Raw genomic sequence first — 17,236 nt, forward strand, 5'->3', positions numbered from 1 at the left:
TCACTCTCTCTCTCACTCTCTCTCGTCTCTCTCCCCCGTGGTGTCTGGGATCCCCTCTCCCTCTCTCTCCCCCATGGTGTCTGGGATCCCGAGCCCTCCTCGCCCCGGTGCCGCAGCCCTGAGCCCTTCCCTCCCTCCCGCAGCCGCAGCGCTCGCAGGGTCCCCTGTTGGCTGTCCCTGCGGGGAGCGCATGGCTTCTGCTGGGGAAGGGGCTGGGGACAGTCCTGGGGTGTCGTATGTTGGTGTCGGGATCAATGCTGGTTCTTTAGTGCTATTAATGCTAATTATTTAGTCTTATTCTATTAAATCTGTTTCTATTTCAACCCTTGGGTTTTCCCGATTCCCCTTCCCGGGTGAGGAGGGGTCATTGGGTGAGGCAATAATAGTCTAAACGACAATAAATAGTTGTGGGTCTCTCAAACCATAACCCAGGTCCACTGATCCGTTCCCCGTGCCAGTGCCGGTTTGCTCTCTCCAGAGCTCTATCGAGTGCCTTGCTCCGCAGAGTCTCAGCCGCCCAAGCGATGCTGCTTCCCTCTGCTGCGGGGGTCTCCTGTGGCCGCCGGGGGAGCAGCCTGTGCTTTCAGCCGGTAGCGGGTGAGATTAGGGCAAAGGAGACCTGCACGAAGGCGCCCGTCCCCTCCCCCAGGCACCGCCGCCTCTGCGGCACAGGGACAGCAGCGGGACAAGGGACATGGCCCTGGGGAGCGGGGCAGGGAGCCGGGGGTCACAGCGCCCTGCGCCCCATCCTTTCAGCCACTGTGGGGTGCCCGTGACGCTGCCGGGGAGCTGCAACGGGGGGAGAGGACAGAGGGTGGTTCCGTGGGAATTCAGACATGGAAGTCTGGGGAGTCGGGGGATTCACGTCCAGGGCTTGCGCTGCCAAGGGCAGGGAGCGCTTTGCTGTACACTCGTACCCTGAGCTGGCGGCGCGTCGGCGCGTCCAGGGCTGCCATCGGCACCCCGGGCACACGCGGAGCTCCCGTTAATTTAAGGGGAATTACGTGAAGTGTACAGCAAGAGTTGACTATACTCCTGAGTATTGCTGTTATTATGTTTACTATCAACATTCATGAAGTCGTCTTAAAAAAAAAAAAAAGGAGTTGTAGGGAAATTTTGCACATTTTTTGTAATATACATTTTCACGATGTATTTGTCTGAGCGTTGTCCTGAGTTGTAAGGACAGTTATGGAAAACAGCAAATTGTCGTGATACTGTGCATCATTATTGATATGTTTGGCCTTTTCTGGAAATCAGTGCTCCTGATTAATAATTTGCTTTGGAGTTTTCCAGCCTAGACAACTCCCACGTATAAGTGAGCGTGTAACTTTAGAACAAAGAGCAGCACAAAAGCCTGCTTCTCCTTCCTGCTCTGCTTGACTTGGGCAGACGCACCAAAACGGGTTGTACCACGTGCCAAAAGACACAATTCTGCGGGTTTTCTCCCCGTTATTGCTGTGACAGTATGTTGGCGTTTACAGGCATCCCGGCATCGCTTACAGCCCCTCCACAGCAGCACTTGGATTTATGCAACAGCAGTAAATGTTTTATACATCTGTGGGGAAGCGCGGGGAACCGGGGGCTGCAGGTGGGGCGGAGGAGGTTCCCCATCCCTGGCAATGCCAGGCTGTGCCGGGGCTGTGCAGGGCTGCACTGGGATCTACTGGGCTGTGCTGGGCTGTGCCAGGGCTGTGCCAGGATCTACTGGGCTGTGCCAGGCTGTGCCGGGACTGTACCAGGGCTGCACTAGGGTTGTGCGGGCTGTGCTGGGCTGTGCCAGGGCTGTACTGGGATCTAGCGGGCTGTGTCAGGCTGTACTGGCCCGTGCCAGGGCTGTGCTGGGCTGTGCCAGGGCTGTGCCGGGATCTACCGGGCTGTGTCAGGCTGTACTGGGCCGTGCCAGGGCTGCACTAGGGTTGTGTTGGGCTGTGCTGGGCTGTGCCAGGGCTGTACCGGGATCTACCGGGCTGTGTCAGGCTGTACTGGGCTGTGCCAGGGCTGTGCTGGGCTGTGCCAGGGCTGTACTGGGATCTAGCGGGCTGTGCCAGGCTGTACTGGGCTGTGCCAGGGCTGCACTAGGGTTGTGTTGGGCTGCGCTGGTCTGTGCTGGGGCTGTACCGGGCTGTGCCGGGACTGTACCAGGGCTGTGCCGAGCAGTGCCAGGCAGTGCCAGCGGCAGGGAGGAGGCTGCTCTGCCCTTGGGTTAACGCCAGCGGTGGGAGCGAAGGCAGGCGAGGGCCCGTGCCTTCTGCCGCTGCCTCCAGCCGCGGCCCCGCAGCCGCCTGCCAACGGGGCACTGCTCTGCCAGTTGTAAATTTTAATTGGCCATCTGGGGAAAGCACAAACCACTGACTAGAGATTAATCAGTAAATTAACCCAGGCATAATACACATTTCCCAGCGGGGCCCGGGCTGCTGGAGGCTGGGGCGGAGCAGCCGGGGATGCGGAGGACTCGTGCAGGGATGCTGTTATTGCTTACCGCCGCGCCGCCGAACATCTTCCCCGTGTCCCGAAATTCCCTTCAGCGCGACCTTGGCGCTGCCCCTGATTTGTATGGCAGTTGCAGAGAGGTTTCCCTCTAAGTGCTCGACACAGATGGCACAGGTACCGCTGCTGCCGGAGGAAGAGTTGATGAATCAGTGAATGTGACAACTTTCCTCTGGTGAGCTGTTGGCGCGGCCGCGAGGCGCTGCGGGGCAGAGAGCGCCGTGTCCCTGCGGCTGTGCCCATGGCGAGGGCAGGGGACAGCTTCTGCAGCCGGTGCCCGGCCTTGGAATGGGGCTGGGGATAAACAAGCACCAGGACTGCCATGGAAGGCAAGCTCTGCCTTTCAGCAGGTCTCAGAACCCAAACACCCAATTCTTTTATTTTTCTTCATCTGGGAGAAGGATTTCAGGCATCCCTCGCACAGCAGGGGAGCCGCCTCCGGCTTGAGCATCCCTGCCTGCATTCCCCCCCCACGCTGCAGAACCCCCATGGGGGCCGGCCACGGGCAATGGAGGCTCAAGCTGGGGCAAAACCCACTTTCCCCCCGGCGGTCACCTCCCGTGCTGATGGCATGGGTGGCAGGAGCAGCGGGGGGAGCAGGAGGGTGGCTGCTGCCGAGCCCGGACTGCAGGAGCCCGGCGGGGTTTTGGTTCAGACACGTCTCACAAGGACATTTCCACACACCCCCGCGTGTCCCCAAACCCCCCGCAGCGGTGGCAATGACAAAGCCTGGCGTGTCCCACCGCTGCGGGTGGCACCGCAGCATCCCCGGTGCCCAGCAACGGTGGGTGTGAGACCACGCAGCTGAGTTATCACCCACGCCGTACTCACAGGGGAAACGAGAGGAGCCCCGCTGGCAACGCGACGTTTTGGGGCTGATCACCCTGCCGCTAACGCGTGCAGCGTCAGACCGGGAGGACACTCTCCCCGTGCTGCCCAACGGCACTGCACAGCTTTCTGCCAACCTTCCCGTCCCGTCCCGTCCCCAAACACAGCCCGTAAGAACTGCTCCTGCTGGAGCGTTTAAGTGCAGGGGGGGTGGCTGGGGCAGAAATCCTCCCCTGCTTCCCTTTCGCGCAGCCCCGGCAGCCCCGTGGGACTCGTGAGGGGTGCACCTGAGCGGGGGGAAGGAAGAAAGACGGAAGGAAAGCAAAACAGCCAAAGGGAACGGGAAAAGGCAAACGCGGCAGAACTCAGCCGGTCGGCAGGTCACCAGTCCAGGGCCGGTTCCGCCGGCAGCCAGTGCGGTTCAGCCCGGTGCGACGGCGGCGAGCCCAGCCGACAGACGCCTTTGCCCTGTTTGTAAAGCGCTCCGGGATATTTGCAGAAAACAGCCCTCTGTCCCCAACTCGCTATCACCAGCGTCAGTACTTCCTCCCTACTCGTTATTTTGGGGTGAAGTTCCGCAGCACGGTTCAGTTCATTAACCCCTAGGATTGGCTCCACTGCCATAAAGAATGAACCCTGCTTTTCTGAATTTAAACATCGCTCCTAGTAAGTGGTTCCTTAGCTGTGAATATATGGATGCACTGTTGTATCGTGTCTGAGATTTTGCATTTTCCCCACTGTCTCCTCTGCCTGACATGATAATAAGCTATGTGTTAAGTCAGAAAAAGCAATTTTCTCCTGAGGTTAATTTCTTTGGATTGCCCACCTGAAGTGGGGAGTTGCATATAAATTCTAATTTGTACTGAAGTGGAGAAGATTGAGTTAGTTTTTTGGCACAGATGATACAGTGCAAATCCTTATTGACGCACTGGGTGTTTTGCTCTGTCTTCCCAGCAATTGCCTTTGGAAGAAAATGACGGTAAAACCAGTCCTTGGCTCCCCGGCTGCCAGCTGCGTGCCCGCTCCAGCAGGGAGGAGCCCCTCGGCCTCTGCAGAAGATCTGGGCTGTGTTTGTCACCTCCACCCTGCTGCTGGCCACCACTCTGGAGAGATCCATGCAGCCACCAAGTGGGTGAACGGGGGTGACGTACGGTGTGGGATGTGACCAGCACCCAGCCAAATGGGGCATCGCTGGCACCAAGCATCACGGTTTGGCCAGGAAAGGCTGTTGGAGCTGGTGACCCCTCTTGCCCTAACCATGGGTACCGTTCTCCTGCGGCCAAGGAGCAAACCCTGCTTGGAGAGACAACCTCTGTGCTGGAGAACACTCACGCTCTGGGTGGGAACGGTCACGTCTTTGTCCATGAAAACATCACATCATCCTCAGATGGTCCTCCACAGCCCTCCAGAGGGAGCATCCTCTTCTGCCGGTGCTGGTGCGGTCCCACAGCTGGGGATGTGGAGAAGATGCGCCTCTTCCCATGGCACCCGCCTCCTCTCTGCTGGGATGGGGCTACCAGCCCTGCCATCCCCGCGGGCCCTGGCTGCCATCCCACTGCTCGGCAGGTCTGGGATCACCCCCGGCTGCTCCCCATCCTCCCCCAGCACCGGGGAGCCCAGCCTTGTGAGGGGCTGGAGGGGCAGCCCCGGAGCCGCGCAGGCACCGTAGACCTACCTGCGCCGGGGGGTTACGTGCTGGCGGGGCAATCAGCCCAGGTGTTTCCTCACCTCAGTCCATTCTCTTGCAACCCAGCCGAAAGTCTAGAGATTTTCCACCCGTTATTTCCCGGAGCCGCACAGGCTGCACACCCTCAGCGTCACTCAGCCTTTCACAGAGACAGGAAAACTGTTGCGTTTTTTTTCTGTGTTGTGATTAATATGTAAAACTCCTAATTAATGATGGGTCTCATAGCAGAATGTATAAGTAATTCTTTTGTATTTGATAACAGGTTATATTTGAGGGGCTCCACACCTAATTATTACACACCAATTTCCTTAAAGGGTGGGCAGCCCCGCTCTCCTGGCAGCGCCCGAAAGAGGCACTTAACTGCGTGGAAAAAAACTCTTAAGGGAGAAGGGGAAATGATTCGGGATGATGATAATTCTTTACCCTTACCAAGGAAACAGAAACGGTAGTGACCAAGAACCATACTGCACTCCAGTGCTTGTGCTTGCCTGGCTGGGAGAGAGCCTGTCCTTCCCCAGCAGCCCACCTATACAGGCGGGGGCGTTGATGGAACAACATCGATGCTTTAATAATTGTAATTGTTAAAGTGTGATCAGAGACCGAGAGCTGCAATGGCATCTCCGTGCCGCCTGAGCAGAAGATCCACACGGTCTTATAAAGTTGCAAAAACATCCCAATTTGGTGCCCGGTTCAACCAACGCAATTGCAAAAAGGCAGAAGGCGGCTGGTGGCCTCAGGAACTGGATTTTGTGGTGGGCTGGGCCCTCCTGGACCGGCCGCGCCAGGGTCCCGCCGTGTAGGCGCGGGGCTGGCAGCCGCTGCGGGGGAGCAGCTCCTTCAGGGGGTGTCTGGGGGAGAAAAAGTTTGTGTGTCCGGGAGGGCCAGGCAGACCCGCGCGTTCCTGCTGGAAGTGACTGTGAAGAACATATGGTTTAATTTAATGCAAGAGACTTTGTAGATTATAATTGAGTAGATAATTGGGAAAGGATGGTAATTGTTTATGAGAGGGAGGGATTTAGTAATTATTCAAAGCTGTTTTAAAAGTCTTGTAAATACTCCTTGACAAAGGCCCAGGAGGGGCCAAAACGTCGGCTCGAGCATCTCCCTACCTCTCCAGAATTAATGGTTGAGCATGGATGCGGGATCAGCAGTCGGGGGCGGTACCGCTGAGCACTCCTGCTGCTGGGGGGGCGCGGGGGCATGCCCCGGGCCCTGGTACCCGCACCCAGCCCCGCATCCCCAGCCGCGCATCCCTGCCGCCGGGATCCAGGTGGAAACGCCTTGGCACGGGAACCTGCATGGGGAGGGACAAAACCATGTGCGGAAGCTGCTGCAGAGGAGTTCAGAAGACGAGTGAACCCAAATGGCCTCGGAAGGCGGGTGTGCGCCGCAGAAAGGCACGCACCAGCACGTCGGCACCCAACCTTTTGCAGCTACATTGGTTTCTTTTACTCTGAAGAGTGAACGTCGATATCAGTTATTTCAAATCCTGGACTGTCAAAATATATGTGAATAAACAAATCTGAGCGGGCAAACAACACTCACGTATACCAAATATTTCTTCTCTTCAGCCTGCCTCTCCAGAAAAGCCTGGACGTGTATCTAAAATAATTAGATTTTGTTCAGTAATCAAACTCAATCAGATGGATTCTCTGTGAACTACTTTTATACCCACAATGAGGAATGTGTGTCGTTCTCGGTGCATTTGCATATTTTTCCATAAACCTAAAACCAATCAATTTTGAAGAGTTATGATAATATAAAGAATCTGAGGCAATTACATGTCTTTTAAACAGGGATTCAAAATGCATTCCACTGACAGTATTCATGTAGTAAAACAGTCAAAACTTGATTAACCCTTTCAGGGACACGGCGGTGTGCCTGATGCAGGGACGTGGCTGCAGGAGCCCATGGCTGGAGGAGCAGCTGGGGGCCGTTAGTTTCCTCGGGTCGTTAATGCCCCTGGCACGGCCCGGCGCTGGCGTGGCTGTTGCCCTGCCCCGGCTCGGCCACGGGGCTCGCGTGGCACAGCCTGGGGACCTGTCCCAGGGGCCCGTAGGCAAATGAGCAGTGCCAGATTTTCCTCAGCGCTTATGCCAAATATCACATCAGCCACCATATGGGCTCCAACACAGACTTCTTGGGATTTCATTTTCATAAACAGGGAGGAATTATGCAAAGTGCTATAGGTAGGGCTTAGAAATGTTTTTTTAAAACATCCATTTGGTGGAAATGACTTTTTAATGATTTTTCTCTGTGGTTACGCCTGGCCACGGCAGCCTTTTCCATGTTTATTAAGTAGTTCAGACTTCTTCTTTCACGCTGTTAGTGCTCACATGCGGAGATGGCAGAGCATCCCTGGGATGGGGAGAAGGCAGAGTGTCTCTGGGATGGGGAGAAGGCAGAGCATCCCTGGGATCTGGAGAAGGCAGAGCATCCCTGGGATGGGGAGAAGGCAGAGCGTCCCTGGGATGGGGAGAAGGCAGAGCGTCCCTGGGATGGGGAGAAGGCAGAGCATCTCTGGGATCTGGAGAAGGCAGAGCATCCCTGGGATGGGGAGAAGGCAGAGCGTCCCTGGGATGGGGAGAAGGCAGAGCATCCCTGGGATGGGGAGAAGGCAGAGCGTCCCTGGGATGGGGAGAAGGCAGAGCGTCCCTGGGATCTGGAGAAGGCAGAGCATCTCTGGGAGCCTGAGCGCGGGGTTCGGACGGGCACCCCGGGCTGCACATCCCCGGCTAACAAGCTGCACTCCAGAGGGGAGCTGGCCTCAAAACCTTGGCTAAGTGTGCATGAAAAGGGAATTTTTTTCAGTGTATTTGTGGCCTTGCTCTACCTTCAGGAACACGTGCCATCCTGCAGAGCCCATGCCCAAGGGATGGGGCAGCTCCAGAGCCCTTTGTCACGGCTGAAATGTGCCATTTTTTGAAATAGCTCCTCTTTTTTAAAAGTCCTAGCAAACTGAAATATTTTATCACTGAAACTCTTTTGTGAAAATTAAATGTTTCATGGAACCAAACCACCTGTGCCATTGCAGGGACCGTTCACGACTCTGCAGTTTGGGTTTTTGGTTTCAATAAGAAGGCACGTCATTGCATTTGGGGAACTTCTCACTAAAAAAAGAATTCCACTTTCTAAAAACAACTAAAGAGACTTTAGTTTTAATGAGATATGCAGGATTTGGGGCCAATGTCAGGACAAAAGAAGCATTAATTCAGCCAACACACTTAAAACTCCAACCCGCCGTCAGTGCCTGCAGTGAGAGGATGGAGAAGGTGGGACCCATCCCGTGCTAGCAAAGGTGAGAAGTCCCCAAATGGGTTCAAATCTTATCCAAAAGCTCCTGAAACCAACAGCACTCGGCAAAACCTCAAACCAGTACGTTTTGGACTGGTTTAACTTCTTAATCCATTTTCCTACCCGTTCGGAAGACAAAGCGGATCCCTTTCTCTCTCTCGGCAGGAGCTAATTCTTCAGTCTTGCATTTTGGTCTCATTTTCATACATTTCTGCCGTCTCTACAGACAGGCTGTGGCAGAACCTCTCGATGTGACACGCCACGGCTTTGGCTTAAACAGACTTTCAGACTGTTCTGTCTTCCTTTGATTTAAAGAAAATGGGAAAAGTATTTACATGTATTTCTTTTATGGTGACAGGCAGCATCTGAATGCAATGTTGAGCCATGCAGAGTATCTCCTTTTTGCCTAGGAAACACCCTTCGGCTGCAGAGCGCTCGCTAATATTATTATTTTAAAATAAGGAGCACAAAAGCGCACTCTTTACTGGCTACAGACCGCAATGCAACTTCTACAGTCTGTATTTTTAAAAGTGGTTTCACTTAATGACCCAACCAATGTTCTCTCAAAGTGGTGGATGGGGTTGGTGTCCATTAATAACTTTGGCGTTTTGTTTGGTTTTAGAGGTTTTGAGGGTTTTGGCAGACAGTCGTGGTGGGTGAATTTATACTGCATGAGTCTCTAGTTTTTACTTTATACCACAGAAAACACTTCTGAGATTTTCAAAATATACCAGGAAATTATTTAGTGAAAACAAAGAGCTCTTGGGTAATTTTTTTGTGGGGGAAAAAGAAAAATGACATGAAAGTGGTTTTTAAAGGCCTGTTCCAACGTCGTATTTTCCCCGACTAGTGACAACTGTGGCAGCAGGGGCTGGAGCAGCTCTCGGGGGTCCCCAGAGACTCAAACCACTGACTCCCTGCTGGGCCAGAGGCAGAGAGTGCAGTTCTGCCTGTGCTTTTCCACGGTCTACGTCTTCGCGATAGCAAACTCTTTATTTATTGCAAAGCGTTAGAGAAGTAATTCAGCGCATATATAAACCAGCTCAGAGGATGCTGGGCTTGTTTGTTTAGGTAGAGAAGACACTGACTTCATCCTTTCGGGCGCGAGGGTCCTCCCTCCCAGCGCCGGTTCACCAGCCTCTGCCGTCAGAGGACAGGAGGCAACGCAAACAGCTCGTAACGAGGAGTTGCTCTGTCGTACGTTAAATTACATCTACTCTGAGATTAGCGCCAACGTTTGTAAAGAAACTACATCCACCGTAGTGGCAACGATTGAAATACAGCTGTCAGTACCCCATCCGTATCGTGTGTGCATAACATGCCTCGGCTGAAAGACCTACATATGCCCGAGGAACAGGCTCAGTCAGGAAAAACCAGGTGGAGAAAGAAGATATCTGCAGTGTGCCTGACAGGGAGGCGAGCATGTTTGCTCAGAATATATTGGAGACCCAGATTCGGAGGAGGTCACGCCTGTGAAAATATTACCACTGTAATATTGCCAAGGTCGCGTCTGAAGGCGGGTTTGGGCTGCACGGGAGCTGGCACGTTAAATGTGTGCAGGAGCAGCACACCTGGAGCACCCTCCCCTTCCACCGCCTGCCCTCCCTTTTCACCCCACAGTTAAACGCTGTTGATACGTTCCCTCAATGTGCCTTTGCCTCCATCCTCCAACCTCCCCACAGCTTGTGGACCCCTACTCCGTCCTGGACCCTTGTGGACCTCCTTGTGGACCCCTGGTCCTCTCCAGACCCTGGTGGACCTCCTTGTGAAGGCCTGGTCCTCTCCAGACACTGGTGGACCTCCTTGTGGACCCCTGGTCCTCTCCAGAATTTTGTGGACTCCTGGTCCTCTCCAGACCCTTGTGGACCTCCCTTTTGACCCCTAATCCTCTCCAGACCTTTGTGGACCCAGAGTCCTCTCCAGACTTTTGCAGACCTCTAGTCATCGCCAGAATTTTGTGGACCCTTGGTCCTTTCCAGACCCTTGTGGACCTTCTTGTGGACCCCCCTCCTCACCCTAAACGGTGCATTTCCCCAGTTGCAAATCTGGGGAAATCGGTGGCACAACAGTGGCTGAACTGTTCTGCTTGCAGGAAACCTTTAATCAAATGCACTTTCAGAAAAGTGACTGTTTAACTTTGGCCTTAGCTTTTGGTCTGCACGTCGGAGGATCGGTTACTACAGGTGAGAGAGACGTGGCTCCCCCCGACCTTCTCCATGAACTTCAAGCAGAGCAGAAAGCAGGAGTGGGTCGTTTGCAAGGTTGCTGTCTGGAGAACGTTGGAAAACACGGGGCTGGGGGCAGGAGGAGGCAACAGATGCCAATAAATGTGGTTTTTGGATCAGGTCCCTGGAGATAAAGATTGCACTGGCAAAAACTTTGTAGAACGACGCAGGAAGCAACACCCCAGTGATCGTGCCTTCCTCGGCTGCAGTGACGTGCCGGTGCAGAACAGAGGAAGGACAGGAATTAGGTGTATCTCACCAGTGCTGATTCCTTCAGGCACAAGCTGTGCCGCTGCCCGGCTGGGAAGGGGCAGGGGAGGCGAGGGGGAGGGAGGGTCGGCAGCGAGCAGCCGCTGCGGGGGTTTGTGAGACCCAGGGACGCCGGCGACGCTCGCTGCAGACCCTCGGTTCATGTAAATTCATATTTATTCGCCTTGTCGTTCTTCTGAAAGGTGGAGAAATTCATTCCGCGTTTCTGTCATTTGTTTCCCTACCGGAATATCTTTCACAAACATTTCCAGAGTCCTCTCCCCTTGCAAATGAGTAATGGGGGAAAGTAACTTTGGAAATGACATTGCAATGTAATCATCCATATTGTGTATTGTGGTTAAAATTGATTAAAATAATATTGAAACTCCCCCAAGGGATTATTCAATTATAAGTCAAGTCCCAAATGGAAAAGGTTTTTGAGAACTTGGCAGATGTCTTAATGAAAATGAAGCATTATAGTAATATATTAGTGCTACTTGTATATTATTGACAGCAAGATCACTAAACTGTATAAATTACTGTCCAGAAGAATGGCTGAATTGTTTTTCTTTCAGGAAATTTTTAATCAAATATAATTTCAGAAAAATAATTGCTTAATTTTGGCCTCAGCTTTTGATCCGCACATTGATGGACCAATTATTAAACTGAGATTCGGCCACTCATTTGCTTTGAAAGTTGACAGTTGAAATATTTGATTTTACACCCATTTTGTTTTATTGCAAAATAAATTCTGGCTAATGCCATAGGCTATTGCTTGCAGCCTTGCAATAAGAGGTGGTAGAAGGCTCCCAACTTTTGTTTGCCGTAATAAAGCCGCTCTCCCGGCACAGCCTCTTCCACGGCTACAGCGGAGCGAGGAGCGGGATGCGGGGAGGGCAGGCTCCCCGGGGAGGGCACGGAATCCTCCCCGGGCGGGGAGTTCTCAACCCTTTAAAGCCGCCTCATTAGGCTTTCGCTTCAAAGGGCTTGGGATTCGGTTGCTGTTTTCCTTTGGCCCAGCACAAAGCAGCCCTGTATAAATACCAGTAAACACAGTACGTTTATACCAGTAGATTTACTCCCGTACAGGAATTTCTGTTTCAGTGGTTAAGAAATAAACTGCTTGCCTGCAACTACACAATATTTTAGTCTCTAATTTTAAAAATGCGCTGTATTTTAATATCTTTTTTTAAACAGATACCAGTTTTTATGAAGCACTACATGAGTTGCTGATGGATAAATCACCCAAGCATGGTTAAAGAGCCCCTAATCTCCAGATGGTACCAGATCCATTTAATTGTATCCTCTGACCCCATCTCACCTGAGCCTGCATTAAAATCATAATACAGTTCAAGTGTAAAAATGATATAGTGTTTATTCGTCCTGTTTATAGGGGGGCAAACACACAGTTAAATTCATGTGTCGAAAATTAGTGTAGCCATTTGAAAAGGTTGAGTTAGATCAAACTGACTCTCAGCATTTTATTTGCCCTTCTTTATTTAAATGGCTCTATTGCTATGGTTCGACATCTTTAAATGACGGGGGGTGCTGAGGAAGGGGCGAAGCGGCTTCGCAGCTGGGTGTGATGAAGGCGGACTCCTGCCTCATCTGCGGGGCCACATCCAGCCCTGGGGAAGGGGGACGGAGATCGTCGTCTCATCTTTAATTTGCGCGAGAGGGCCACACGCGTCGTACACCGCACATCCACGGCAAATGTTTTAATGTTCCAGCGTGCCCAAAGCAGCTCGTCCCTCCGTGTCCCACTGTCGCTACTCTGGCACATGGGCCCGGCCCGGCCTGGCCGGCAGGGCGTCCTGCACACCGTGGAAGACATGCTTTCCCTCCTGAGGAGGATTTGCAGCCGTTGCCCGCTCTCCTCCCCGCGCTGACACCCCCGCCATGGCCGGTCACCTGAAACCCCTGCTGGTATCCCCAAAAGCAGGGATTCTTGCAGCGGGTGGTCAGGCTTTGTGGACTCGTGACTGTGGGAGCAATTAATTCCCCATCCTCACCCCACAGTTACACGCCCGAATGAAATTCCATGTGAAATGCGTGTTGACTCGTGCGTCAGCGCGGCAGCTTCTCTTCCTCACAGGAGAACAAAATACTTCTCTGTGGGACGGCTCTGCCGAGGGGCTGAGCCCCGGCCCGAGGCGGGATGGAGGGGAGGAACACAGGCAAATAACCTAAATTATTATGAATGTATTGACAGAGCCAGGTTAGCAGCTTTACTGCAGATATACTAGATTATGGAGGGAATTGAATAATTTATCCAGCAATTTTCACATAAGCAATATTATTAAAAATGAAGACATGAAAAAAGAGGTTAGTTATAGTGGAGAATATATATAGGCCATGAATAAATGTATTAGGCAGTAAGAGTAGTGAATGTTTTAGTAGGTTTAGACTAGATTAAAAAAACCTGTATTTGATTTCAACTAAGTCCTGAAATATCTGCTGAGAAAAAAAAGCAGGGCTGAGGCTGGGCAAAGGCAGAATGGTGGGGAGATGTAGTGTTGGACATGGGTTATGGTGGTTTCTGTCAGAGTTGGGTTGGTGGTTGGTCTCGATGGTCTGAAAGGTCCCTTCCCACCCAGGTGATTCTGTGATTCCGTGTGTGGGAGCTTGAGGCGGTTCTTGGGCTCTTTGGCACCGTGCCCACACTGCGCAGGGATTGCATCACCCTGTCCCCATGTTGTACCCCACACCGCCTTGGTGTTTCCCAGGATTTCTCAGGATCCTGGTGGCCGTCACGCACGAGGCTGGACCAGGATGGGGACCGGCAGCGGGACAAGGCAGCCCTGCCAGGTTTCGGTGCTGGCCGCTGCCTCTGGGATTCAGACTTTGGGAATGCCGGGAGCTGCCGATACGCACACGGGGATGTGCTCATCCCATCGTCTCCGCTTCGAGAGGTGACAGCAGCCCTTGGTCCACCCAGACCCCCCCGTCTCCCAGCCCCGCACTCTGTCAGAGTGGCCTGGCCGGGGGAGCAGGGACAGCCCTGGGGCCGGGGTCCCGGCGCGGCTGCGACCCTCGGTGCTGGCCGAACCCCGGCTGCCAGCCCCGGGGGCGGTGGGGAGGGGGTTTGGCCCAGCGCAGGGGTTATCGAAATGGCAGGAGAGGTCCACAGCGCAGACACGGGAGTGTTTATTTTTGTTTCCTATTGAGTTCCTCTTTATCTCTTGTCCTTATGGTTATCTCTTCTCCCCCCTCTCGTGCGTTGGCAGGGAAGCCGAATACTGATGAGGCGTAAGCTGGTAAAGTCCCAAGCATTTCCAGGCGGGAGGTTTGGGAACGCGAGGTTAGTCTGACTAATTAGCCTGGAGGATTTTTGCTCCCCGGGCACGCGGGTCGGGGTATTACAACAACAGCCTCTCTGCCTCCTGTGCCGCGGGCACCGGCTCCGGTTGGGCACCCCCCAGCCGGGACCGCGGGTCCGGGGCCAGGGGGGGTCCCACGGGCTGGGCTGCCCGTCTCCTCCAGGAACTTTGGATAACCACCAAGGCAAGGCTCAGGAAGCCCCGTTATGTATGTGCCTGAGGCATGAGCAGAGAGAAAAACATCTCTGGGATTTTTATGGTCCAAATTTTAGAATGATTTTTTTAAGGAAAAAAATAATATTGTTATGGTTTGAGGAACCCACAACTATTTATTGTCGTTTAGACTATTATTGCCTCACCCAATGACCCCTCCTCACCCAGGAAGGGGAATCGGGAAAACCCAAGGGTTGAAATAGAAACAGATTTAATAGAGTAAGACTAAATAATTAGCATTAATAGCACTAAAGAATCAGCATTGATCCCGACACCAACATACGACACCCCAGGACTGTCCCCAGCCCCTTCCCCAGCAGAAGCCATGCGCTCCCCGCAGGGACAGCCAACGGGGGACCCTGCGAGCGCTGCGGCTGCGGGAGGGAGGGAAGGGCTCAGGGCTGCGGCACCGGGGCGAGGAGGGCTCGGGATCCCAGACACCACGGGGGAGAGAGAGGGAGAGGGGATCCCAGACATCACGGGGGAGAGAGAGGGAGAGGGGATCCCAGACATCACGGGGGAGAGAGACAGAGAGCGAGAGAGCGAGAGCGAGTGCTCCTCAGCAAACCTTCTCATTTATACTGAATGTAGTTGTGATTCACTAACAGAACGGACATGGAAAAGCTGAAAACAGAGGCCTGACTTTGCAAGCTCGCTCTGATCGGGGCCTCTGGCTTGCTGTGGTTGGTTGGTTATTTTTTTTTAAAATGATTTACAGATTTTTTTAAAAATAGTTTACACTTATGCTCCTGAAATAGGGTCATTAGAAAAATTCTCAAGGCCAACATCTTTCAAAAAAGGCCTGCACACATTTCAAGGCCCTGCACGTTGAGCACCTGGGCTGGCGGGAGGTGTCCCTGCCCAGGGCAGGGGCTGGCACTGGCTGGGCTTTAAGGTCCCTTCCAACCCGAACCATTCTACGACGCTATGAAATGGCATTTCGGTGTGCTGAAGTGCCCCTGATGGGTTTCTGCAGAGCTGGGTGAAGGGGTGGGTTTGGTGTCACGAGCTGCACAGCCTCAGCCCTGCCTCCAGTCCTCCCGACGCCGCCGGGCTCTGCCCGCTCTCCATCCCCGGGGCAGGGGGGATGGCGCGTGAGCAGGGACCGTGCCAGCCCTCTCCAGGGCTGGGGCCAGCACTGAGCCCCGCGGGGCACAGCAGTTCCTTCCCTCATGGCAATGGCGCAGAGGAGCTGTGTTGTCCCGCTGCCTCCGGACAGACTTGGGGTCAATGCAGAAAAATGCCAGTGAGCCACTCTTTTGCACAAGAAAATGCTGTTTGTAAACATGACAGGCTTTTTCCTTTTGCCGTTTATGTCACATTCAGTGATGCCATGTCACTGCGATTACCTTATGCTTAATTTTCAGCAAAAGAGGGAAGTGCTTGGATGAACCGGGGAGCACATTGTGCTGATTTTGAAACTAACCGGGGGCGTGAAAGACCGAGGAATGCTTCCCACTGAGCCCCAGGGTCTGCTGAGAGCTCCAGCACTGGTGGTGCCCCGGGGTGCCAGATTCTGGCTGCTGGGGCTGGCGGGTGCTGGGGTCCTGTCTCAGCCCCATCCCATCCATGCCATGCCATGCCATGCCATCCCATCCCCATGACATCTCATCCATCCCATCCCCATCCATCCCATCCATCCCATCCCCATCCATCCTATCCATCCCATCCCACTGGGGGTCCCATGTCCCGCTGGGCACAGGGGCAGAGGACACAGAAGAGGACACCCGGGATTCCCTCGGGTGCATCACCCCGGCACGGGGCTGGGGTTTCACATTTTCAGTCGCAGGCAAGGAGCAGACTTATTTTTTAAATACTGAAATTTAGGATAAATAAAACCAGCAAGTGGTTACCAGTGACAAAAGTGTGCGCAGCAGCAGCGTGTGCCCCTCGCCATTCACAAAACATATGCTAATTGGAGGTAAATATCATCTATCCTTGACGAGCCTTGCAAAGTCGGATCTGGCTTATAAATAGGGAAAAGCGCGCCGGCTGCCACGAGCGGTTTGCAGAGTGTGTGAGACTCACCGCGGACACCGGGAATGTCTAACCGCAGGGCGCTGGGGCGGACACGGCGGGTGCCGGGGCTCTCCCTGCCCTGGGGCGGGGGGGCAGCACCCCTTTGGCCGAGCCCCGGGGCAGGCAGCACCCGAGGGTGCCGGGGTCCTGCCGGTGGGACGGGCTCCCCCGGCCACTGCCACCCCCAAAACCTCAACAATCCTTGCGTTACAGAGCTGCGTGCGCTGAAAGGAGCCAGGTTAGCTGAGAAGTGCTCCCAGTCGCTGGTGTCTCGCTGCCGGGGCTGGGCAGCTTTGCATCGAGCCCCACGCCGCTGCTCCGGCGCCTCAGACAGGACGGCTTTTTGGTCTAATGGTGCTCTTGTTCGGTGCTGCTTCTTCACATCTGGTCGCCAAAGAGTCACTCTGTCACCCTGCAGCCTGCTAATGAGATCCCCCATTTAATTAATACCATAAGAATTTTAATTCTGACTGAATCAATTTAACGTGATGTGATTTTGTCAGCTCTATTCCCCAAGTAAAAAGTGAGCCTGATGCTTATTACATACATCATTTCACGGGCTCTGCATTCCCTGCTGACTTAAACAAATTCTAATTAAGACTAATTAAAGCATCATTTATGAAAGCGCTTGTGATAGCTATGCAAACATTCTGGGTGGGTATGCTTTGCATAATAATTATCCTAGTTAATATTAAGGCTAGGTCCTTGGCAATTAGGTCTTTGAAACAGAGAGTTATTCTGAATTTAGCCCTTTTCACTGTTAGCAATTAATAACAAAAAAATAATGTGCTAAATTTGTGTGGTGACTTCATTAGCCAGATAAATTTAGAAGTGGTAGTATTGTTTGCATGTTTAAGTTTGAGCGCGGTCTCCAAGGCCGGTGGGGGTTGTTGGAGGAGCAGCGCGGGGTGCGG

This window comes from Chroicocephalus ridibundus, chromosome 7, assembly GCF_963924245.1.
Source record: "Chroicocephalus ridibundus chromosome 7, bChrRid1.1, whole genome shotgun sequence".
NCBI classification, from domain to species: Eukaryota; Metazoa; Chordata; class Aves; order Charadriiformes; family Laridae; genus Chroicocephalus; species Chroicocephalus ridibundus.